Below are 24372 nucleotides of genomic sequence, written 5' to 3'. Positions count from 1 at the left end.
AGATCCACAGGGAAATGAGCCTTTGTTTGGCTGATGCTCAGCCCAAAATACTCTCCAGGGTTGCCCTCCATGCATCCCACACCATGCAGCTACCAGCCAGTGTTCAGGCTCAGGAACCATGGCAAAGTTTATGCAGCAGAAGCAGATCCCTCTCCAAAAATACGGAATGTGGATATCAGCTTTGTCTTTTTCATGCTACAGGTCTCTACCCACCATGTGTCATTACCTACAAATATATCTATAGCCTTAAGTACTTCAGGAGCTTTAAAGACAACTCAGAATTGTCTTTCCCTTGGGAGCCGTTGAGTGAGGTTTTTCAGGTGACTGCAGAGACTTTTAAATGAGGCTTAAACTTCACAGCTTTTTTTGTGCTGCCAGCCTCAGCTCCTCTCCCCCAGCAGTATGTTTTAAGAGCTCCCTGTGCTGAATTTCAGAATTGTGGAGGGCTCAGCATGAGCCTCCAAGCACGTGCCCCTGAACACAACACACACGTGTGTGCCAAAGCCAATGCACCAAGCTGCCTGTGTGGGCCAAATTTAGTCAGATTTCTCAATGCCCTTTAATTATAGAAACATTCTCCCACTCAATGCCCTCATGCCCTCCTCAGGTTTTAGGAATATCTCTTGTCTTTTCAATCCTAAAAGTACCAGACTAACTTTTCTCAGAGGATCCTTCATTCCTCTGCTGCCTGCTCCAGAGGGTGTTTCTTATCCCATCTCTGCAAAGGACCAGGCTCTCTCAGTATGAACACATGTCTCCAGGGTTTGTCCTGCAGGCTTTACCTAGGGCTACCAAGTAAATAATGTATTTTGTGCTGGTGATCGGACAGCATGAAGGGAAAATGCAGCAAACCTACAAATTATGACAAAGGATTGCTCTACAGTCTCCAGAGACATGAGTACTTAGTGCAAACTTTTATTAGAGATTTAGACACTAAATATGCTGCTCATTAATCTGTTCTCTTATGCTCATCACACCTTCAATAACTAGACTTTATATTTTTCACACCTTCACAGCAGTTTTTCTTACAAGCCTCTTTTTGCACAAAGCCCTAACATGCCAGCACTATAAACCTGGTACAGAGATAATGAATTGCCAGCAGACCTTTTTGCCACTGGTAGATGAAGCCTTCTCACCCTTGTATCATCTCAGATGCAATTATATCCATGACCACAGCATCTTGAAATCCTCATCTGCCATGTAATTTGAATTGCTGTGGTAGAGGTCAGTGCGTGGCAGTCAGCTGGTTTCAGCAGTGATCTCAGCAGATCACACATTCCCTGGCTGCTTTTGGCAAGGCTGCACCTCAAACCGTGTCACTGGATTGCATCATTGCCATCCTGAGTGGTGAATGTCAGGTACACAAAGCTGACATTGCTCTAAACCTCAGTGTCCTCATTACTTGGAGTGCCCTCACCACTCCTTACAAAGCTGGTGGCTCCAGTGTTAGATACTTGTGTTCTTTCACTGATGAATGTTGCTGGGCCAAACGGCATCAGGATAATTTCTGAAAACAGTCCTTAAACAGCCTTCACTCACAGCTGGGTACAAGCTTGTCATTGCCACTGCCTTCTTAACAGTCTTCTAAATTTTTTTATTAAGCAGAAGTGTGTTTACTGTGGTACTGTGTTAGCATTGCTAGGCAACAGTGGGGTTATAGACCATTTAATTACTCAGAAAAATAGGCAGAAAAATAAATTATTGAAATATATTCTCTTCTGATACAAAATAAAGAGCCAGCAAGTGATAATTTGTGACTTTTAAGCCAAATGTATATTCAAAGAAGGATACAGATGAAACGATTCCTTGCTGAAGAGAGAACACGGTACTAGTGTGATAGGCATGGAAGAAGTTTGCTCTTGAGGGAGAGTGGATTTTCTATAAACAAATGTAAAAGAAAAAATCCATGAGATTTCCATAATAAGAAAAAGTAGAGGGAGGTAGGGAGTAAAGATGGCTTTGCCTGGGCAGAGGGAGGGAAGAACAGCTTTGTTTGTGGGGTTTGTGCAATGGGGCAGGTCTGCAAACGTTTATCTGCCTCCTCCCTGTTGCCACCACGGCCACAGCCAGTCCTCAAAGGCAGAGTTAGTGTCTGCCTTTACAAATGTGTCAGCGTTTCAAAATGCAGCACATTTAGACAGCATTTATCAAAAAGGCCAAGAAAATGCCTGAGAAGGAGAAGCACCCTATTGTACCCAGAGGAGACTGAAACATGCTGAATATAGACCTACAGCATCTGTCGTTGGGAAATCTGTCAGGTACCGAAACAACCTGTGAAAATCCTGGGTCCTAAAGGCCAACATAACTCAGGTTTCCAACATTTTAGCAAAACGCCATTGGATTTTTTATGGGCATGAGTGCAGGCATTGCCTCTATGCTTTTGAGCCCAGGAGCCACTTGGTTCAGGAGGTGATTGCAGTAGCTTGGGTAGTGGGTGCTCCCTCATATGACTGATCTCATAAATGTGAAAAAGAAATCACTGCCCTTGGAGGGACAAATCTGAATGTCAGCTTGCTGTTGGTGTGAGTGAAACAGATTTTTGTGTCAAAAAGCCCTCCACAGAGAAATAAGTTTATTATAGAAAGCAAATGGAGGTAATTAGCAATCTGGCTTGGGAATAGGCAGGTTACAACAGTCTCAGATAATATGTTCATAGAAATTCACTGACTTGATGGTATTGCCACAGGGATGTACCTGTGCAGACTTCAGGATATTTCTTTTGCTACAACTAAGAAGGTTCAGACAAAAATCTGTACTAGCAAGTCTACAAGAAAATATCTCTATCATTTTATTATTACTACTGACACCACTCTTCCCTTAAGACACTCACCCTGAGGATGAAAGTCTTTTCTGTCAGAAGTGGCGAGCAGATTGCTGGTCAGCAGTGATGGGTTAAAAAGCTCCACATGTCATCTCAGCTGCAGTTTCATTTTCCCCTGATGAGAACAGTTCTATTAAGTTGGATGTGGTGATCCATGACTTCTTGGTGAAGCTGTGCCTATTACTAGAATACCCTGTCTCTTTTCATGTCACTTACAGAGTGATTCCATTTTAACGAGGTATATTTTGTTCTGCAAAAAAACAGCACCAAGATGCACAAGGAAACACAACATTTTGCAGGGCAAGACAAAGGATGCAAGCTGTTGGTCAGGGCTGAGCATTTCATATGGTTCATTGTTTTTGGACCTCGTGATGTACATTCCCATGAGCCACCACTTCCCAAGGAGCATATCCTCTGGATGCATCAGAAGCAGCAGTTCACTAACACCTGCCTGCAACAGAGTGATAGACCCTTGAGAACAAAAGTGGCTTCATTGCCCTATGACAAAAAAAGGGTCCTGTCCATGATTTTTGAACTGATGAGGCAGCCACTGCTCTCTGACCTTGCTGCTGTGTATCACACTTTATGTGCTGTCAGCTAACCGGAGTCAGTGCTGTGAACTGGCCTTGCAAGTTATCAAAACTCATATCTGATATTTCTACAGGCCTGTAGGTGCAAGAAACTTAAATTAAGTGTTCTTAGGGGGCCTGGAGATTGCCTTTAGTAGACACAGGGTAGAGAGAGCAGGAGAGGCTGCCCTACATCTTGCAGTCACCCCTGCAGCTCATTTTCTCCCACTCTTCCCATAGTCTGTGCTTTCCACTGAAAATTTCACAGGTGGCTTTGCAAGTATTTACTGCACTAGAAATAATTTTGTAACCACATGTCCTAAAAAATATACCCAGCTCTCTGCTCTCATTCAGGACCTGATAGTGAAATAGGTCATGTCCCTGCTCTGAGCATTTGTGAGACAAGATATTTACAAGATGCCTTTTCAAATTATTACATTTTAGCTCTTTAAACTTTGAGCCAGGATAGCCTGGTGTGGGGCCTCTCCATGCAGCCATGGGGCAGCAAGGGGCTGCGTGTGGAGCAGGGTGGGTGCAGGGGGCCAGGGTGCAAGAGTTGTCCTCATACTTTGACAACTTATTCCTCCTCTTCACAACCCCTCCAGGTGCATTCACCTGAGTTTATGGTGGTTTCCAGCCCCTTGGCCCAGCACTGCAGAGCATCTGGGCATCATGCTGGAGGCAGGGCCAATAGGGAGGATGGCTGACAACCCCTGGAGCTGCCATGAATCTGCCAATCCTGATTTTAACTATTTTAGAAGTGTTGATAAGAAGCAGATGTGATTGTGCTAACGCACTGCAAGGACTCCAGGTCTCTGCCAGAGAATTTCTGGCAAAGGGACAGAAAGTGTGAGCCAAAATGTGGGGTGCCCTAAGTTGTGGTGGGGAATCAGCAAGGACCCCCACAAATGCTTTGTTCCATTGTGGTGCCTGCATTGGAGCACACGTTTTGCATTGGAGCAGTAGTTCTGCTACAGGTGCTAACAATGAGTACTGTGCTGCTCTTGGGCATTTTATCCTTCAAGCCTGGCAGCCTGGAACAGAACACCAAATGTAATGTATGAAACAAAACCCGCTTGAAAATCGTCAAGAGAAAACCTGCTCAATTGACCTGTTAAAGCTATGTGGATTTTTTTGTGGCAGAAGTGGTGCTTTCTTTCTGTTTCTGGCTCATTGGAAGTGACAAGAAATTTTGTTGAACTGTGTGAGCACCTAATTTATTTGTTGCATTTCTTATATTTCTGCTCTGAGATCCTCTTTGTCATGAGATGAGGCAGGCCTTGTTAGGCTAGATGTTGTAAAGGATGGATGCAGTGATGCCCCAGCCTCACTCCATAGCTCATCCAGGCTGAAAGATGAAGGGCTGAGAAAAGCGTATCCTGCACAGTACCAACCTCTTAAGAAACAGCACCTACAAAAGACCTGGAGATCAGCCCTACAGGAATTGAAATTTAACATGCCCTGCCAGTGTGAAAGGCATTAAGGTTATGTTTAATTTTCCTTTAATAATATATCTCCTCCTACCACACCATTGCTCTGGGGATAGAGCTGGAGGAGGCTGGACTGATCCAGCAAGGAGAAGGAGAAGGAGAATGGCACCCACCAAAACAGGGCAGGATAATGAGAACAGCAGCAGCACATCAAATACAGTGGGGAGGGGTGGGCAAAACAGAGGGCTTTGCCTCATTATTCAGAAAAACTGTCTCCTCCCACAAAGTTGAAGAAATTACTGGAGAATGGCTTCCTTGTAAAACCAGGATGTGTTATGAACCAGTCAGAACAGAAAGGCAAGTAATTTTCATTCAGATGCCTTCTTCAGACCTCTGCAGATGCTGTAGTTTGGGATTGGCAGTTGCCCTTAGGGGGAATATGCAGGGGCAGATGAAGTTGGTGATAATTCTGAATCCTAGGACAAAGTTTCCTCTTTCTATCTTGTGTTACTTGCACATAGATGAGACCACTTTCTACTAGATGAAATATTATTTTGTTGTATGCAGTTGTTCAGTGGTTCATTCTGTGTAAAGAGAATGTGTCTCAGTGTAAATGCAGGAGACACACTCCTATGGATCAATTTGTCTTACTTAAACACAGAAGAACAAAGGAATCACAAAAGACAAAGGAATCACACTGTTTGTAATTCATTGCTGCTGTATATATTTCAAGTGGTGCCTATTATTATAGTGTTTTCCAGAAAAAAAATTACCTTCTGAGTTACCAACTACCAAACAATTCAATTTTTAATTATCTGCTTCCCCAACATCTTGTACATACAACCTTCTGCTATTTCTTCTGAATCCTCTGTACTGATCCTTTTGCCAACTCCTTGCCTCAAGTATTTGAAGGACAGCAGGTTTATATATTGGTCACAACAGAAACTGTGTGACTATTGTCATCTAAAAATGTGGACCATGCTAGGAGTATTTTCTGTTGGTGTTGTTCAGGCACCCAGGTCACTATAGTCATTGATTACCCACCCAGGTCACTATAGTCATTGATTACCCACCCAGGTCACTATAGTCATTGATTACTCACACTTCTTCCAATGCTGCCTTAGTTGACTCAGATATTGTGATGCAGATACTTTAGTTTAAGTAGGAGTGGTAAGAGTAAAGCCTCCTTTCTTCCCTCACAGCAAACTGTAAATCAGACTCCTATGGTGCTCAAGCAGTGACACTGCATGCTGCAGCTCAATTTTTGTTGAAGCTTAGGCTTTCCTTTACAGAATAGTAGAATAGCGTTCCTTCCCATTTTTTGTATCTGCTTTGTCTCCCCTGGTGTTTGCTCATGGCATGAACAAAAGCACGCTAGTTAGTTTCACTGGCAAATTCCCATGTAAAATCATCATGTGGAAAAGGCAGATCAGGCAAAAGCACATTGAGCTGTTTTCCATTAAATATGCTGCAGTGCCAGAACAGACTGAAAATTCATTACATGTGCTCTGGATCTCAGTCCTGTAATTGAGCAGAACGTGGCCAAAATGGACTTCTAAGCATTTGGTCTTAATAGAGCAACTAGGTCTCTGTAGCACATGGTATCTTTGACCTGAATTCCATAAATCCTGTTAATAATTTGTAAACATTTGGCAACCAGCTAGGCAATGGAGCTAAAGGGAGTGACTCTCCAGAGAAAACCTGTAAAACACGTGAACATGAGTCGAACATATTGGCAGGTGATGAACTGCCACACAAAAATGTTGGATGTGTCATCCTACAGCCCTTTGCAAAGATGGGTAAAAGGAAATGTGTCAGTGTTATTGTTAGTGGCACAAAGACAATCTAAGTAAATAAATATCACTGCTTTAATATGCAAGAGGGGGATAGAAAACCCCTGATCTTCTTAATGTAACTTAAGTGCGTGCAAAGGCTATTTTCAGAATAATTTCTGCTCAATTGCAACTAGATATGCTGCAGTACAGATGATGGACTAAAAGGTGCTAATGATGTATTTGTACTTTTGATGTCAAAAGTTTAAAGTCATGTCTTTTAATGGGAGCTAATGAGATCCTAAGTGATGATTCCAGGGAAAGTGTAGTTGTTATGACCATGATGTTGGCAGCACCACACTCGTGCAATCCTGTTTCTCAGCATTTACTGCTGGCACGTGAAGAAAGACAGGTAGCAAACTCCACACACCTACCTATATTTAACAATAGAAGTCAAACTCTGATGTGGAGTAACTGTAAAATAAATGTCCTCTATGCCAGGTGACAATCCTGCCTGGATATCCATCAGGAAATCAAACAGGAATCCATAAAATTTAGAGGTAATATTTTCCAAGTAATTCAGAAAGAAATCCATTACTCCCCTTAATGCTGAAATGTTGTACCCAGAGGATTATACAATTTATCTGCCAAGCACCTTTTATTAAAAACAAAACCAAAAACAAACATAACACAACTGTCATTAGGATTTGAATGTCTGAAACAGGCTGAAGATAGGAAAGCCATAATCAGTCCTTCAGGACCACATAACAATTCTGTAGCTGTCAAAACAAGAATTAAGGCTTCCTGTAAACTGACATAAATTGGCACAGCAAAAGCTGACTGCTGCTGATGTAGAAAATGCATGGTTCATTTCGTTGACTGTCAAGCATATCTACAAAACATATTCAGGGCCACCACTGGGCCACAGGAAAGGCTATCAAAATAACCTTCCTAAGGTTAACAAAACCAGCTTCCTAAACCATCCTCATGTCTGGTTTTGCTCTGGAGCCCCACAGAAAACCCTGAGTTCACCTCTTGCCCTTCATGTTTCCCTGTGCTTCATTAAAAGAAACAAGAATAAAACTCCACCTCTTCTTGCACTCTGCCTTGTTTGAAAAATGTGGTTTTTTGAAGACACTAATTTATGAAAAGAGGCATTAAATGGGACCATTGTTTTTGCAGCCAGATGTAGAGATGCTGCTGCTCTGTTTTCCCAAACTATGTTACTGATATGAATAAAGGCTGTGCCTGTACACACCACATCTGGACTGTGGCACTGCATGGAGCAGGTGCATCAGATGTTGTCAGTGTGGCCAACTCAGACCTCTCTGACTCCTTTCCTGGGTTCCCAAAGTGTTCAACCTGAGACTGATATGAGGGCACAAAAAACCTCCAAGACCTTCACAGGGCTTTGCTATAATGGAGTGGAAGTTCCCCCACCAGTGTCAAAAGTATTTGGATTGCATCTGAATTTTAGTTTAAGGGCTAAGCCAGCCAGCCAGAAGCTGTGTCAAGGTTGCAATCACAGCTCAAAATTGAAACCCCAGCATGCTAAAATCATAATAGACATTAGTTTTTTCAAAATGCCTGGCTTCTTTTCCTGACCAAAAATGCATGAGAATCTTTGAGATTAATAACCAGATATTTGGATTTTCCCTGAGGTAATTCACTGAAATTTACTGACTATAAAGACTGTTAACAACAACTCTAATTTGAAAGCTAAAATCAATTGACTTGTGCTTTTCCACATCCTGTCAATCAACATCCTAACAAAGTACTTCTGAAATTGGAATGTCTTTCCAAATGATGAATGAATATGAAGTTTTGTGTTTATTTAAAATTCACATTGAAAATGTAACTGTGGGAAAAAATTAATGAAAATCCAAGTATGTTTATCTGCATCTGAAACAATGAATGGTCAAGAAAGGGATGTGAATATTTTTACAAACATCTTAGAATCATATAATTATTTAGATTGGAAACAATCTTTGTGATGAATAAATGCCATAATCAGCAAGACTTCATAAATTCAGCAATATGAAGAATTTATAACCACTATCATTTCAAGAACATTTTCCGCAAGGCACAAGAAATGTATTGTGGAAATATTGTTAGCTGAAAACAATGATAACCTACCAAGCACTCATATTGAAAATGTATTTGGTATACTAATGAGTGAGTGCTTAAGGATTTGGAAATAGAGTTGAAAATGAAAAACTCTCTCTTGCAGGAGTCCATTCATTTGTGACATTTCAGAATGATCAAATTAGTCTTGAGCAAGAGCAAAACATTTTGTTTGTGGTAGTATCTGCATACAAAGAGGTCCAATAGAAGAATTCAAAACCATTTCCTTTTACAGATCCTTTCAAATTCACATTGACATTATAAACCTTGTAAGTGGAGCACAGAGTTATTTAAAAGTATACCTTCAAGGGGCATGGTTTTGGAAGCACAGCTTTGTTTTTCCGACAATCTTGTTCAATTGATTTTTTCCAGTCTGTTTGTATTAGCTGGGTAGAGGATTCACAGAAATGCAATTGTGTATTGTAATTTGAATTTGATCACAGTAATTTTCTTTCTTGAGTCTCCCAAGCAGTCTTCTAGAAACTACAGCAGTAATGGTATGCAGCAGTGGATATTGAACTGCTTGCAAGCCACTCAGGCAGCTCATAAAAAACATTATTAAAAGGCAAATGCCCTTTGTGCTCATAATTCCTAAAGTACACAAGCTGAAGTGCTTTAATACTTCTAATGCATTTTAATATATTGAGATGTTCTCACTTGGAGTTGGTGTCGTGGCTTTCCAGTTGACAACTTGTGCTCTCCTGCCAGTCACCATGGTCTGGTTTGACTCTGACTCTTCCCCCCAGTTCAAGAAGTCAGGAGTCTGCGTGTGGCTTGCTGGAAAGCTCAGTGACTGGCAGGTGGCTGTCCTGGTTTGAGAGGAAGTGAGTTTTTTGGGATGCTATGGTCAAACCAATAGGTGCTCAGATTTGAATATTGGCACCTGATGTGGCCCCTGAGGACATGGATACGCCTCTGAGAACACAGGGGGTTAAAAGCAGAGAACTCCTGGGGAAGCTCTCTTGGTTGTGGTGGGTGAAAGAGGTCAGACCTGCCCTGCCCAGCTGCGGGCTGGCTGGGCGAGGGGAAGCCACAAGACCTGAGTGAGGTAGGCCGGGGTCTTGGACAGATAAGGGGGGGTGAAGGCCCCTGAAGGATGGAAGGGTGGAGGAACCCTGAGAGACATCAGGCAGCCCCCCAGAGACAGAGAGAGAGAGAGCTTGTGCCACCTTGAAATTCGATATCATGTGCTGGCAGCATGGCCGGCCAGGAAGGAGAAGGGGGGCGGGGGGTGTTGAGAAGGTGCCCGGCAGGGCCAGCGCGGGAGTTCTGGACAGGCAGAGCCTGATATTTTAACCCTTTTCTTGGATGATGGAAACCTTACAAATGCTGATCCTCCTGGAGCTGAATGAGGCGAGAGATAGAGATGGAATAGCAGGAAATGGGCAAGTGTGATGCAAGTTTGTGCAAGTGAAAGATGTCCAAGAGAAGTTGAGAAGAATCCTAGGTGGGAGGAGATGATGGAGTGGCCTTTGGCTGGACTTTTCTTGCATAGCCATGGACAGAACCATTTTTTTTCCTGTGACACAGAGACTGCATTTAGCGGGACACAATGGCTCGGAGCCAAGAAAGTGCAGTGATGTGATGTGAAGGAGTGCGTGAACAGAGACGACGGCTGAGAAGGGTGGTGGTGGTGCCCTACATCTTCAGTGAAGGAGAAGAAGATCAATGTTCTTGAGACCCCTCGGCCCCAGGGGGTGAAATTTGGGGGGACAGGTGTCCCCAAAGTGAGAGACTGTGACTTTTTTGGAACTGGGCAAAGCACCCTTAAAAGGGGAACCCTAGAAGCAGCCCTGGTCCATGTGCAGTGGTCAGAGCACTGGGCATGGAAGGAAGAGGTCACGATGGCAAATATTCTCTGGGCAGTGCCACGTGTGACATGGAAACACAAGAGGTTTCAACTGTGTTTCCTGGGGAAGCCCATGGTGCAAGAGGGACTCCTCTCTTCTTGATGAACTGAGAATTGATTATCTGAAGAGTGGTGATGGACTGAGAGTTGGTGATTGGAGGAGTGGTAACTGAATTGAGAATCCAAGGTTTTGTCCCACTGTGATGTATTGGAAATTTAGTGGGAGGAGGAGGAATGTTTTTGGAAGGTTTTAATTCTGAGTTCTATGTGTGTTTCTTTTTAAATATAGTTGTAGGTTAATAAAGTTTTTTTTTCCCCTTTATTCCTAAGTTGGAGCCTGCTTTGCTCTATTTCTGATCACATCTCACAGCAGCCACTAGGGAAAATGTATTTTCATGGGGGCACTGGCATTGCACCAGCGTCAAACCATGACAGTGGCACATACATTCTCTCGCAAATTTGCCCTGAACCAAGACACTGGCGTAATCTCATCTCCTACACAAGGAACCTTTTCAGAGCATCCTCATTTCCTTTCTACTAATGAGTGTTCTCCCAAGCCACAGAGGCTCCGGAGATGCCCAGTCCTGCAAAGGTGCTTTGGCTCACCTGCTAACATGAATTGGCTCCCAAGGTAAGAGTTCTGGAGACCTGCAGAGGCCACAGAGGACAAGAGTGTTTTCTTTGCCCACGTGCTGTGTGTGCTTTACCAGGTAGAATAACAAGGAACCATTTTAAAGATAATTCTGATGTTCACTAAGAAGTGGCATAGTGCTTTATTCTGGGCTGCATTAAACAGCAATCTTCCCATCTCCTAAGGTCATCCCTTGCCCAACAACATCCATGAATGTTATGTTCAGACATAACATTCAGACATGTGGTTTCTCCTTTACCTGAAGAATTGGATCCACATCTGAGGATGTGCTTTCTCACAAAATCAGAACCTGTGCAGGTGACCTGGAGCTTTCCCCAGAAAGATAAGAGCAACAAGACTTGCTGTAGAGTTCAACAGCTGAATAAGTATTGCTAATACTTATAGTGTCCTGGGGAATTTTTCTACCATTTATTATTTTCTGTAAATGTTGGTGTTATATTTTTCTATCTTGCCTAGTTCTTTTGTAAACTAAGCATTAACTTTATACTGTTTACAAGGTCCAGATTTTGTGGCCTTAAGAAGTATTTCTGCAAATTGCAGTCAAAAAGGTTGCAGGATATGTTGGAACATCTAAAACATTCACACAGACAACAGTCACCTTTCTAGTCAGTATCAAATTGTCAGCATAGGATTTATTTTTTCGGTTGGCCTCAAGAGCTTTATCCCAAATAGTACTTTCTCCATCGACTCACAACTTCACCTAAAATGGAAATTACTTCCCCTTCTGGTGTATTTTGGTGTATTAGGGACTCCTCTTTAATAGTGAGTAAACTCTACTGCCTTCATTTTCTCCTCTTCACTGCTCCCCTCCCTCTTCTCCACTTCCAGGCCTGAATGGAGATACTTGATTTGGATAACTGGTCTAGATTGTGAGAGCTCCTCCCAAAAAGAGCACTTAAAAGTTGCTTTCAGTGGTGGAGTTTATGCCTACAACATAACCAAAAGAAGTTAGTAGGCAGAGGGCTGACATTCACTTTTAAGTATACAAGTTGTTTCATGTTCCATGCCTTTGGACATGGTACGCACTTACAGTAAGGTAACTTCAGAGTGCAAAACATGCTTTTAATGCCATTACTGACAGAAAATCCATACTTGAGGCAATATACACACTCTTTGCCCTGCCCCAGACACAGTGCAAAACAATTCCATGCTGAATTCCATCAACCATCCATTTTCTCCAAGGCTTCAGAAGACAGCCAACACTGAATCTTGTCTCATTGATTCTACAACCAGGTCCCAGTAAGCTGGGGTGCCACATGCCCATGCTACTGAAAAATGTCAGGTTTAACAAGCTTTTGGTAGACATGTGACTGCCTTTGAGAAATACCTGAGGAGAGCTCTATTTTCAAAAGTGCTCTATTTTGAACAAACCCAGTTGGTTTATTTACGGCATGGAAGGCAAACTCGGAATTTGGCAGGCACTTGATGAGTACCATGTTGTGGTGTCCCATTGAACCTGGCAAGCTGTGAGTACCAGCATACCCATGTAGGGAGACTTAGAGACGGTCTTTACTCACAGCCAGACTTCAAAGGCACAGGATACATTACTGATTTGTTTTTCTAAGAAGTTTCAGTGCTTGAGAGAGAAGATTTTACAGCATATTATGAGAGGACACTTCAGAGAAACTAGGTTGATATGCAACTGATGTAGTTGTCACTTATTAATATTAGATTAGACACCTTGGCAAAGCAAAGATTTCAGGTGAATAGTTTTATCACTGTGCTGTCTTTTGTGCATTAAAATTTCATTAGAGTTTCTGTCTTAGAGCAATGAGATTTGCCACTAATAACTCTTTGACACAAAGAAACTTATTTGATATTTGAGTAACACAACACTATAAAACCTCCTCAGAGCAGATCATCAGAGATTGGAGATGCATGGATTCCATGGGTGGATTGCTACTGTAGTAGAGTCTTCTTGGGTCTCATGCTCCCAGTACTGTGAGGATTATTCAAATGGAGCATGCCATCTAACAAGCTCAGTACTTAAAATGTGTCAAGCTTGCTGAGTGCCTGCGTGTGCTTCTGACAGGGATAAGAAGGAATCCAAATTTAAATTGATTCTCTGAATGAAAGATGGAAATGTTTGTGGTATTCTCCTTTCAAAAAGATGAACAAAACACTGAAAGACCCTTACTTTACTAGGGTTATGTACAAAGCTGTCCTCAGGAGTGGTGACACTGGATTCCATGCTAAGGATGAAAAAAGCCACTCTGCTTTTCAGCCCTTTTAGAAGGAATCTGCTACTGACCTCCATGAGCAAACAGCTGTGACCTTGCAGTTCTTAAGAAAAGGGTTTAAATAAGAATGTCTCCTTGATTTCTAAAAGTTTAGCGTGTTTCATTAAAGATGACTGAGCAGCAAAAGACATTTCTTCTATTTCAACTGGCTTATCAGCAGGAGAGACAGTTTCAAAAGGAACATTTAAATAACCATACTTAATATACCTTAAATTTTTTCTCTGGACTTACTAGTAATATAGCAGTAACTCCAACACCCCCCTAACACATTAGATTAAACAGTGATTATACAGTCCCTATCTCTGCAGCATGGAAAAGTCATTTTTCTAAGAGGGCTCTCCATCCTTTCCATATGTGGCATCAGCTCCTGATTTTCTCTCTGCCTATGGGAGCTGGAAATGAAAATGTGTAGAAATCATTCTTCTATTTAACACTAGAAAATGTCCATAAAAAAAAACAATACCATCTCAAAATGTAGATGCATTTTAGTTTGTGGGGGTTTTTTTAGGAAACAAATAAACATCTCTTTTTTGTCATGTATCTTCAAATTCCCAGAATTTCAAAGCAGACTGTTTCCCCATGCAGACAACCCCTTATTCCTCACTTCTGATGTGCAGGTTTCTGGCATTTTGGAATAACGTTTTGTCTAGTGTTCTATTTTGCTAGTTTACAATGAATGTAAAAAAATGTCTTTCAAGAAAAAATTCCTTTTGTTTGTTATCAGTAACCTCTACAAAACTGGCATAATCAAACACTTCTGCTTTTCAGTGCTGTTATCCCTGTTCCTTGGGAACTAGCAAAAAGTTTGACTTGTGAATGAAATGTTTGGAGATTTTTCCAGATGTAATTTCCATCCTATTTTGACTGATCATGTTCTTGTTAAGCAGGTCTTCACTCTTCTTTATTGCTTGCTACTGCCTGCAACATAACATAATAGGAGTGGAGATACATGTGACTTACCTGCAAGTTTGTTTTTTTTTTTTAATTTCAGGGCCATGGTGTGGGGGTGGGTGGATGTGAGTGTGTGTGTATTACATGTATGTAGAAACAGAATCAGATCTCCATTGCATCCTTCAGTGATTTCAGATAACTCTTTCCACCAACACAGTGGAGCACAGCACTTACCCGCACTGAACTCAACAATCTTGAAGTTCTTTCCTGACCTAATCTATTCTATGATCCTAAAGATTCTCCTTTAAGGCTAATCATGCAGCTGTAGTGTTAATGCACTGGTTTGGAGTAATATTTATCACTTAAATTTGTCACTTTTGTCCCATATCCCATTTAGATCTCTGCAACTTCCTGAAAGGGCACTGTAGAAAGTTGATGGGCAGTCTATTCTCCCTAGTATCAAGATAGAACAAGAAAATAGCCTCAGGTTGTGCCAGGGGAAAATTAGTTTGGATACTAGGAAGGACTTCTTCACAGAAAAGATGGTCAAGCATTGGAATAGGCTGCCTAGGGAAGGGGTTTAATCACCATGCCTAGATGTATTTAAAAGAGATGTAGGCATGATACACAGGGACATGATTTAGTGATGGAGTTGGCAGTCTTAGGTTGGACTTGGTCTTTTCCAACATAAACGATTCTGTGATTTCATGAACAAATTGTCTTTTGGGCAGCGCCTAGAAAATCTTGGACAAGTTCCAGATGGCAATTAAGAAACAATCCAGAGCACAAAATAAATAATCCTGCACTTTCCATCAGGTAACATTGGTATGCCTTGCTTAAAAATAAACAAAAGAAAAGGTTCTGAGAAATACCTTCCCTGTAAAACTTTGTGTTTGGGGAATGGGATTTGAGTCAGAGCCTTCTGAGTTCTGAGTGAAAAGGAAGAAGATTAGGTTCTTATTTGTCAAAAATGAATAGTAATCCTGACATATTTGGTGATGTACGAACACTCGAGGGATTTATATAGTCAACTTTAGAGATCTAAATTAGGAATTGGAGCCTTCTGTGCAAGTCAGTGAAACTTAAGCCCAAGTATAGAGCTGCGTGGAGTGTTTTGCTCTATTGGCTATAAACTGAGCATGGGAAGGGTGACTTTGTATCTACATACCTACAGTGAGGTGCCTAAAATAGATGGCATGAATAATCCCTAAAATGAATACCAGTGTGCAAGAATGCAGTCATGAGATTTGATCCAATTATCTCTGCGACAATTATGTCCCATTTTTCCTCCCAGGACTGATGTCAAAGTGTGGGCTTTCTTCAGACCTACTTATGTACACATGGCAAGAGGCTAACAGGGCATCTGCCCTCCACCCTCCCTGTTATTACACAGAATCACAGAATATTCTAAGCTGGAAGGGACTCTAAAGGATCACCAAAGTCCAACTCTTAAGTCAATGGCTCATACAGAGATCGAACCCCCAAACTTGGCATTATTAGCACCAAACTCTTACCAGCAGAGCTAATCTCAGTTTTAATGATGTATAAAACTAAAGGTGTAATATTCCAAATAACAGTAATTTCCTCAGGTGGAGGAGGTCACAGACTAAAATTGCTTTGGTCAAAGACCTGCAAATGTAAATTGTCACCTATGTAGTCAGCCTCCCAGCTGTAAGACAAGGAAGGTATCTGAAGATACTTGCCTAATCTGCATTTCACTTGGCTGACTAGAGAAGTTACCAAGATTAGAATGTTGTTGGTCTTTTCTGGTAGAATTTTGCTGTTTCTTTCAAATACCACATGGCTGCTCTGGCATATGAGCCCAGACCATACTGCATTTGTCTTACAGCCCTAAAAGTGCTGTAGTTGTCCATAGGAACCTTTATAATCTCCACACAGCCTTACTGGTATCAGCAGAGCTGTGACAGTGCAGTAACTTAGCTGCACAGTGCAAGTGTCAGCAGAGGGTTAGAGAAATTATATTGCAGGTGAAAGTGGAGAGTAAAAAGCTACTTGCAACAAAAAAACCCAAAAACCAGGAAATGCTTTCATTTTAGTCACACAGATGTCTAGTCAGGAAAAACATTTGTATGCAAAGATCTGAAGGAATGAAGGAATGAGCTTCTTTTGAAAGAATAGAAATGGTAAGTGGGGACCTCCTATGCAGAAATCTGTAGGTGAGTGAGTGGAATCAAGTTTAGGCTGTGTGTGTCTGTTGAAATGAGAAAACAATGCCTTTGTTAAAGATAGGACATGTAAGGTCCATTCATCACTTTTAATCCTTTCAGAAGTGACTTAGCCAGGAAAAGCAAACAGAACAACTGATTCCATCTTAGTTTAAAATTGCGTGATCTAGGGTGAATTTGGGAAGATAGGATTGTCACTGAGATATTATATTGTTATTTCTTATTTCCTTTCTGGGGATGTACAGGGCCTCAAGCCTATGGGATGGCATTCAGAAACACTCCTAGTTGACTTAGGAACAGAAGTCTGGTGCCTGCTTGTGATTTTAAACACACACATACGCTGCAAAGGAATAATCATTGGACACTGTATTGCATATTTATAGGCCTGTTGTAGTTAGGTTTTCCCCTGCTTTAGAAGCAAGAGGGTTAATGTCCTGAAGCCTATTAAGTCCCTAAAAGATGCATAAGGAAATACTCCATATCTTTGTACAAGAATCAACACATCTACTGAAAATACTTCATAACTCAAAAAAAAAAACAACCAAATTAAAAAAGGATATGTCTGGCTTTAGAGTGCCAGAGTGTTAAAGTGATTGAGATGCAGATGAAATGAGGGCATATCATCTTTGTTGCTAAATTCAGGTCCCAGGTGGTCCACTGGAATGTGAAAAAAACCCACATGACCATATCCTACACTAAACGTGGTACTGGAACTACTGATAAGCACAGAGAGAGTTTCTGCTGTTTTGCATTTGCAGAGGAAGATACAGTTTTTATCCCTAGGCGCTCCTAAAATTCCACACTGAGTTCCTATGTATGACGAACACACAAACTGTCCCCTTCCAGAACAATTTAGTGCAGCATTTAGGTACTGTACTTTAAGGAAAGAAAATACTTTTTTCATGAGTTCTCCTTGCCTCTTTGAATGTCAGCTCTGTACTTGGGTTTAAGCTGCAGAGTGATTTTTGCTACCGGAAAGGGATCTGAAGACCACTGTTCACAGAAAATAGAAAACCACCAGTTTAAGGATGTCTGCCTAGTGGGTTGTGATTGCATTAATTACAAATCATGAATCATGGACATCTTGTTCCTGCATTTGTAAGATTAAAGTAGGCTATATAAATAAAAGTCATTACAGGGTTTTTAAGGGGATGATCATGCTTGCTTCCAGTAGCAAATTACCTTTATATTGCCACTAATGGGAGGGACACTGCATTTTACTCCTGTAGTTGCTGCACATCAGGGGTTTTTTTTGTTTTGTTTTTCTTTTTTGTTTGTTTGTTTGTTTGTTTGTTTTGGTTTTTTTGTTTTTTTTGGTGCTAGTGCTGCTGTTTCTTACTGCAGTGAGCTTCAGTGGATAATATCTAAGCAAACACAAATACTGTGTCCATCCCTGGACTTTCCAGTGATCCCCTGAGAAAATATTTAATTATCTAAAACTACATGAGCATTAAGAAAAATATAGCATAACAGGCTTCCATCCATGGACTGGTTAAAAACACTTAGGATTTGGTTTGGAATTGAATTCTAAAGCAGAAGTTGTTGTCAGCAAACCTACAGCTCATTTCTGCATTCTCCAAATGTCCCATCTCTACAATAGCTCCCAGCCAGGTTTTTGGAGTACCTCATTCTGGCCTAAAACTCTCTGGTTACTACATTGAGATTTGATCCATTGCTGTTTCTTTGTCTTTCCTCATATAATTGCTTGACTCCAATCCTTTTGGGAACATACAATAAAGGCAAAGGTGATCCAACTGCCTTAGACCCCAGGATTACTGCCAAGTCTCCAAGGCTACCTTTTTTTCTTATAGTCCCAATCTTGTGGTATCGTACCTTTTCAAGGAGGTAAATATTGCACCAAAAGAAGCTTTTTTTGCTTTAGACCTCTCAGGGAAGTAGAGTAACTCCATGGATTGTTTGAGCACTAGTCCCAAATTCCATGTTCCTACACTACTAGACTGGACCGGAACAAAGTATTTTCGGGATACCAAGTTTTCTATGTCAGACCTCTTGCTTCATGATTTCACCTCTAAAACATAAAATCTACTCTGTTTTCTGTGAGCATTTTCTTTTGGCTGGCTGACCAAACACTGTGAAATAGAGGCCCTGATACCCCTAAAGAGAACATATCTCCTTCACATAAAGCTTCTTCCTGTCTCTCAGTTTTGATGCTGAAGTTCACTTCTGGTTTCCTTTCCTACCTTCTGAGGATATTCCACTTTTTACCCCATCTACTTCAGGATTGCTTTGGGAGAAAATGCATTTTAAGAGGGACGCATGTATTGGATATTTTCCTTGGGAAAATAGAAACTATGTTTTGACTAACCATTTATGCAGAGATAATTGAATACATACAGACATGCAGAAATACTCATGGCTCTTTGCATAAGAAATATTAGAGTAGTAAAAGATGATTCATAATATCAAGCTGGAATTGTACAGCACCAGTGTCCAAGTTGCATATTACAAGCTAGGGAACTATGATTCATCTTCAAATCTGAGTAAAAGTTCAAAGGAGAATTCAAGTCTCTCCTAGATGTTATTGAATCACAAGGAATGGCAATGGGTAGCAAATCTGTTTTGCTTCATGCTGCCACAGGGTATTGCAGGCTGTGATCACATTTATCTTATCCTGCATTATGTTTCAGTTTGTGGGGGCACGCTAATACATACCTCACTTAAAGTCCCATGTTGCTTTCCTCTTACTGAATTCATCTACTTGGCAGAATCAGCATGGAAAAATGATTGCTGCTTTTCCAGGCAGCTAATGCAGCCATGCAACAATTTATTTAATTCACATCGTTTCATGGGATGCATTGAATAAGCAATACTAATATTGCTGTGTTTACTCCCAAAGACCATTTTTGCTCTTGGCAAATTGAAGAACATTTATTCTGTAAATGCAAAATGAAAGTTGTACTAAATGCTATCGTTTCCATAGCCTACAGAGGAAAGGTGGATGTAATCTGTTTCTCTCCCTATTTATCAAGCCGTGTGTGCAGTCAGGTGATTTGCAGAGTTCTTAGACTTCCAGATAGGTGTTTGGGAATCAAGCTGCTCGCAAAAGTGGGGAATTTGGATGCCTTTGGGTATTCTGTAAAATTTCAGTGTCTGTGCCTGAGGAAATATTAACAAATTACACTCTTTCTTCCCAATCTTGACAAACCTTTTTCAGCAGTGATGGGAGCATACAGTGCAGAACACAGATGATCCATTAGCAGAGACAGTCTCCTTACATTAATTACACTTTCAAGAGGTTTTAGGACATAATGAATATAAGAAATGCACATGTCCTTCTCTCAATTTTAGCAATAAATTCTGCAGTATGCTTGTAACTTCCTCTAAGTTTTCTTCAGGTAGGATGATGAAATCTCTCACCTTTATTCAGCCTTCATATTTTTCCTACAAATAGCAGACAATTAGTGTGGAAAGAGGAGGAAGACAAATTTCTGGGAATTAGTTCAGATTTATGCATTAAGTTTCTGTGCCTTAGGTGGAAAATCATGTAAATCATATCGGCAGGTTCCAGCCAAGACCCAGCTGGCAGGATAGGCAAGTTTTCCAGTATAACGGGGAACTCTTTGGACTTTTTGGCTGCCAACAGTTTAACTCCATTAAGGTGACTTGCTGACTTAGCTGCTAATTGGCTTTGTGCAAGTAACTTCCAAAGCTCATAATCACTGTGATGTCTAAGGTACTTGTAAAACTGATGAATTTGTATGTATGATTTCTCTAAAGTGCAGAAATATTCCAAGTATCATTTTCCCAATGAAAAGCTGGAACAGAGACCATTATCTGTTAATGATGTTCTACATGTTAATTTTGGTAATGGTGTTATTATATTAAGCTTTTCTACAGATCATGGAGTAACAAGTCATCTTCATTCCTTCAAGTTATATAGAACAATGAAGAAAATTATTGAAGGACAGGCACAGTGCATTAAAGCAGTCAGTACCCAGTACTCTACTGGTTTTATGTAGGGGAAAAAAAAAAAGAAGAAGAAAAAAAGGACAAAATTTGTTCATGTTTAGCACTTGTAGTTGCACAGTTAGATGCACTCATTTAGTGCATTTAACTGGAAAATTAGTCTCTGCCTTCAGTCATCTAATCCAAAGTCCCCCTAGAAGTCGGTGATTGAGCCCATCTGGTTTCAGTCTCACAGTCATGCTCTCTCTGGGCAGAAGCAGCACAGAAATAAAACAGCACTCTTTGCTTTGGCAGGGTCTATTTCCACATATACACTTGCATTGCCCTCTCATAGCAGGTTCTCAGTGTACTGGCTTTTTACCAAACACTGAACAAAATAAGTGCAGCTGGTGAGGACCAAGGCCTTCTTCTGTCTGGGAGGAACCGAGGAAGGTAATGATTCAAATATCTTTATTTCACCTATTAAATTACTTCCTTGTCTTTTTAATGTAATTCTCAAGTCATCCCTTAGGATTTGGTATTTATACCATAATATGGACTGTACAGCTGCATATGTTTTCAGAAAATCTTTTGTTTTCCTGTCTATATGTAGGCTACCATAGAAGTTAGGTGATGTTCTTTCTACTTTCTCACTTCATTACAGCCACAGCAATACATATGTGAGCACACATTTCCAAACAAGACTGTCAGACTATAGCTTAAAATTTGGCATGCAGTGAAGTGCCTGCATGTATTTCTACCCCTAACAATGGACAAAATGTAACACTGCTCCTAAATTACTGATTTCTGCTAAATGGTGGAATGGAAGCACACTGAGCTAAAGGTCATGATATTTCAAGTTCCAAACTTCAGGATGGTAATGTTGGAGAAAAAGATCTAAATAAACTACCTATTTCTTGTCAATAAAAGGAACTTAAATACATTCCTCTGTCAGTAGTAGTTAAAGTTGAATGGAAAATAATGAGAAGAAAAATTCTTTCTTTTCATTCATTCTATTAAATTCATTTATTTTCATTCAAATATAGACTTTTTAATGTATTGCTTGATTGGTTTTGGAATCGGTCAAATAATAGCAGTTCTTACTGTTACAAAGTACTAACTCTTTGGCCCATATATTATATTTCTTATCCACTACTACTCAAATAATTTGATATATGCCTCATGTCCTCTGCTTTTACATTTTGAGAGTAAACTTAAGAAGGCCTTCATTTGGTAGAGCTGGGTAAGCTGACCTATACAGATGTAAACGTGTGGACAAACCATCTTTTCTGAAAACAACAATATTTCACTTCAATACTTCCAGCTTTATACAGTGCCTGTGAACTCATCCCAGTCTTTGATCTTGAACCACTTGGTGATTTCAGTCGGAGGCAAACATCTTAAATACACTAAGACACTGAAGTTATGTGAAATGGCATCGGGTAGGGGAAGATGTGAGAGATTTCCTGCCAGGAGAGATAACTATGCCATAAGCATAACTTCTGCTAAACTCAGAAGAAAAGTGTTTGGGGAAAAGTGCTTAGAAATACCCTCCTCACAGGGTAATCTTCAGAGCTTGCTCTTTCTGAGAAACTAAATTACCTCGGAGATAGAAATCTGTAGGAAACCTAGCTTTAGTTTCAGTCTGCACAGATAAACTTGTTTCTAAGAACAACATTTTTACAGGAGAGGAATATGCCCAAAGGCAAACTGAAAAGTGAACACAAGGCAAATATGGCAATATTCCTCTTTGTTAAATTAGCTGATGCTGAGTGATTAGTACTATTGTTCAGCTCAGCTGTTAACTCTTAGCTGATTTCCTAGTGCTTAATTCCCAGATAATTTCAAAGAGATTTATGCATGAACTGAGAGTTAGACATAGACTTGGATGTGGTACTGACACAAGCATTGTCTAAGTGTATATTTAATGTGAAATATTGTGAATCCAGGCTTCAGCAACATTCTTAAGCATTCTGAAGTTGAGGGGATTACTCACTTTCCTACAGATCCCTGCAACCTTGAGCACCATGTTGAATTAGGATGTAGTAAAGGATCAGTAAGAATATTCTCTAGATTTGTGGAGTGGGTTGAACCACTGAATTCTGTCAGTGTTGAAAGAAGCCTCAATCAGTTAGTTACTTCTCATCTGCATCTGGCTTGGCAACCAATCAAGAAGAACAACAGCACTCACTTCCTATTCATGTATTATGCACAATTTTGCTTTGAATACCTTGTTTATTCTAACACAAAGGCTGAATTTTCATTTCATTTTTGGTACTACATCGGTGGGAAAATGTGAGAATTGAGGGCACCACTCAACTATTGAGCCACAGATCAATAGACAAAAAGTTTTTAAATGGCTTTGAAATGTCTGCATTGATAAAGCCATATCCATTATTCTTCCTTCTGCTACTGGGCAGAAATAATAAATATTTTAAGGACCTCAGAATAGATGGAAGTAGTAATATTGACTAAGCAGAAACTGTTTGCCAGGAGATTCGGCCTTAGTTGGTAGGATTTAAATATGCTTGGCATGTCAAAGCAATGTGACAAGTCAGTGTTTTCATAATGTTCTGCGTCTACCTCATAACTTGTTGTGAAAGGATGATGGCTGTTGCCAGCTTGCTTTGTTCTTAATAATATTTTAAAAGATAAGAAAGTGAAATGGCTCCATTTCAGGAATTAAGTCATTTTCCTGTGCCAAAATACTGACAAGCAGTCTTGGTGCGGGAAGATAAATGAGAGTTCTGACTCCTGCATCGCAAAAAAGAAATCGACATTGCTTGAAAGGAGCCTTGCTGTTTGAGCTGAAGTTACTTCTTTTAATGTTGCAGATGTGAATGTCAAGTGAGTTTTCTATGTGAATTTTTGTAATATGAAATGGAACAGACTGTTGAACTCAGGCAATTTTAAAAGTCAAGGATAATTTTAGGGAAGGGGAAGTCAGAAGAATGAGCAAGTGGAACACACAAATCTCAGTCAAATTATAGCATCAGCTGTATAGCACTATTTGCTGCCCACATCTAATGGTATATTTGCCTTGTTGTCTTTGCCACTGTCACTGATTCTTTCAGCTCCCTCAAAACTGCGCTTTTAATGCCTTCCTCTCCCCTTCATGCTGACAATGCTTAAACCCTTGGTGAATAGTTCTTCATGGACCTCCACTCTAATACAAAAAAATCCCATTTCCTATGGGTACAAAATGGAAAAATTCCCACTCAGACTTCTCCCAGTACACCTGACAGTAAGTATGAAATGGATGATGTCCACCTGGGGCTTTTTCTGCTCTTCTTTCTTTGCCTGTACTTCTGCTTGGCTGCCTGAGTACACTCTATTCATCTGGGATCGGGACCCCTCTGAGCAGAGACTGTTTATTTTGAAACTTCTGTGAACACTGTAATGTTTGATCTGTGATTGATGCTTCCAAGCTGTGGGGTGAGGCTGTATTGACCTGCCTTACCTGATGGAAAATACTGCTGGCTCATGAAGGAAGTGACATAAAGGTCACGACTGAGATAAGAAGTAAAACCGTTTATTACAGATGACTCAGGCAGACAGAAAAACCAGCTGTCAGCACTTCAGAAAAGAAGTCATGCAAAACTTCACTTCCTCACCTTGCAAGGATTCTTCCAACACCTGTTACAGGCCTGCCTCTTTGCATCAATTTGCACACCCTGGTCTCTTTCAGCTAAGAGCAGTTCTTCAAACTGAACATGCTCCTGAGCAGATGTGGCTGAAACCATGGAGTTCATTTATTTACGAAAATGCATATTGAAAATTGGGCAGTGTAGTGCTTTGTCTTTTCCGTTTAAACAGAGGTACAACAGACAACAAAGGAGGAAGCAATATTGTTGGAAAATCATATATTAAACGGTTCTTTAGTGAAAAAGGGCTATAATTCCTACCATAGCTTAGGGGAAGAAAAAAAAAGC

General features: G+C 40.6%; 1 protein-coding gene across 1 annotated transcript in view; it reads right to left on the bottom strand.

The window, feature by feature from the left end:
* NPSR1 (neuropeptide S receptor 1) overlaps positions 1-24372 on the bottom strand; it is a 57159-nt gene that overhangs the window by 19241 nt on the left and 13546 nt on the right. The window lies entirely within an intron of this gene.

Source organism: Haemorhous mexicanus, chromosome 1, assembly GCF_027477595.1.
Source record: "Haemorhous mexicanus isolate bHaeMex1 chromosome 1, bHaeMex1.pri, whole genome shotgun sequence".
Taxonomy (NCBI): Eukaryota; Metazoa; Chordata; class Aves; order Passeriformes; family Fringillidae; genus Haemorhous; species Haemorhous mexicanus.
This window is presented reverse-complemented; position numbering and strand designations above follow the sequence as displayed.